Source organism: Sander lucioperca, chromosome 24 (genome assembly GCF_008315115.2).
Source record: "Sander lucioperca isolate FBNREF2018 chromosome 24, SLUC_FBN_1.2, whole genome shotgun sequence".
In the NCBI taxonomy this organism is placed as follows: Eukaryota; Metazoa; Chordata; class Actinopteri; order Perciformes; family Percidae; genus Sander; species Sander lucioperca.
Window position 1 is genome coordinate 17780163 of NC_050196.1, and position 2500 is coordinate 17782662.

General features: G+C 35.7%; 1 protein-coding gene across 1 annotated transcript in view; it reads left to right on the plus strand.

The window, feature by feature from the left end:
- LOC118494512 (T-box transcription factor TBX19-like) overlaps positions 1–2500 on the plus strand; it is a 17242-nt gene that overhangs the window by 1222 nt on the left and 13520 nt on the right. The window lies entirely within an intron of this gene.

Here is a 2500-nt window from a genome sequence, read left to right on the forward strand (position 1 = left end):
AAATATAGTGCAGTGTAGACAGTAGTATACAGTTGGTTAACAGAAGGTGGTTTAATATAAATTAAATATAAATATGTGCAGTTCACCTTTTTGTCTCCTTTTTGTCGCCTTTTTGTTGCCTTTTTGTCACCTTTTTGTCGCCTTTTTGTCGCCTTTTTGTCTCCTTTTTGTCGCCTTTTTGTTGCCTTTTTGTCGCCTTTTTGTTGCCTTTTTGTCGCCTTTTTGTCACTTTCTTGTCACCTTTTTGTCGCCTTTTTGTCTCCTTTTTGTCTCCTTTATGTCGCCTTTTTGTCACTTTCTTTTCACCTTTTTGTCGCCTTTTTGTCACTTTCTTGTCACCTTTTTGTCGCCTTTTTCGCTCCCTTTTTGTCTCCTTTATGTCACCTTTTTGTCAGTTTCTTTTCACCTTTTTGTCTCCTTTTTGTCACTTTCTTGTCACCTTTTTGTTGCCTTTTTGACACCTTTTTGACACCTTTTTGACACCTTTTTGTCACTTCCTTGTCACTTTCTTGTCATCTTTTTGTCACCTTTTTGTCCCCTTTTTGTCCCCTTTTTGTCGCCTTTTTGTCACTTTCTTGTCGCCTTTTTGTTTCCTTTTTGTCACTTTCTTGTCTCCTTTTTCTTGCCTTTTTGTCACGTTTTTGTCTCCTTTTTGTCTCCTTTTTGTCACCTTTTTGTTGCCTTTTTGTCACGTTTTTGTCTCCTTTTTGTCACCTTTTTGTCACCTTTTTGTCACCTTTTTGTCGCCTTTTTGTCTCCTTTTTGTCACTTTCTTGTCGCCTTTTTGTCTCCTTTTTGTCACTTTCTTGTCGCCTTTTTTCTACTTTTTGTCACCTTTTTGTCACCTTTTTGTCTCCTTTTTGTCACCTTTTTGTCGCCTTTTTGTCTCCTTTTTGTCACTTTCTTGTCACCTTTTTGTCTCCTTTTTGTGACTTGTCGCCTTTTTGTCGCCTTTTTGTCACTTTCTTGTCACCTTTTTGTCTCCTTTTTGTCACTTTCTTGTCACCTTTTTGTCTCCTTTTTGTGACTTTCTTGTCGCCTTTTTGTCACTTTCTTTTCACCTTTTTGTCGCCTTTTTGTCACTTTCTTGTCACCTTTTTGTTGCCTTTTTGTCACCTTTTTGTCACCTTCTTTCTCCTTTTTGTCACTTTCTTGTCACCTTTTTGTCTCCTTTTTGTCACTTTCTTGTCGCCTTCTTGTCGCCTTTTTGTCGCCTTTTTGACACCTTTTTGTCGCCTTTTTGTCGCCTTTTTGACACCTTTTTGTCGCCTTTTTGACACCTTTTTGTCACCTTTTTGTCGCCTTTTTGTCGCCTTTTTGACACCTTTTTGTCGCCTTGTTGTCTCCTTTTTGTCACCTTTTTGTCGCCTTTTTGTCTCCTTTTTGTCACTTTCTTGTCACCTTTTTGTCACCTTTTTGTCGCCTTTTTGTCTCCTTTTTGTCACTTTCTTGTCACCTTTTTGTCTCCTTTTTGTCACTTTCTTGTCGCCTTTTTGTCGCCTTTATGTCGCCTTTTTGTCTTCTTTTTGTCACTTTCTTGTCGCCTTTTTGAGACAGAAAAACACGTCTTTCATCTCTGAGTGTTTGTCTTTCAAAAATATTGAAGAAAACGGAAAAAAAGTCAAATAAAAAAGGTCAAAAATCTGTCAACGAACACCTAAAAAAAAACCTGTCAAAGAAGTTAAAAAAAAGAGGGAAGGAAACACTGAAAAAATGTTGAATTTAAGATTTAATCTGAGAGTATAAAATATAATATTTGTGTGGTGGCTGGTCCGTAATTTTCATGGTTTGTGAGGTTTTGAAGTCATACTTTATAACAATAAGTACCTATAATAAGTAATTTCAGAGGTACTTTGTTTTCCAGATTAGATTCAACTGTATTGTCATTGTGTAGTATCTAGTAGTATCAAGTCAAGTACAGAGACAACGAAATGCAGTTTGCGTCCAACCAGAAGTGCAAAAAGAGCAGAAAAGTGCAATGTGATATACAAGTAAGGACAGAACAGGAAATATAGTGCAGTGTAGACAGTAGTATACAGTTGGTTAACAGAAGGTGGTTTAATATAAATTAAATATAAATATGTGCAGTGTATTAGCAGTTACCTTATAAGAGCAGAATAAATATGGCTATGTAACATGAACAACATGTAGGCCTACAGCAGTGACATTATAATAGTAATATGTATATATATATATATATATATATATATATATATATATATATATATATATATATATATATATGCAGTGTATTATTATAAGAAAAACAGAGTAAAATATGGATATTCAGTATGAACCATATAATCAGAGAATATTCATGTTTTTTTCTCATGAATGTAAGACTATAATACCTCGAAAATTGCAGTTTGGTTGGTGACAACTTTTTTGTGACACGCAGCAGTGTGTGTGTGTGTGTGGTTGTGTGTGTGTGTGTGTGTGTGTGTGTGTGTGTGTGTGGTTTTGTGTGTGTGTCTGTGTGCGTGCGTGTGTGTCTCTGTGT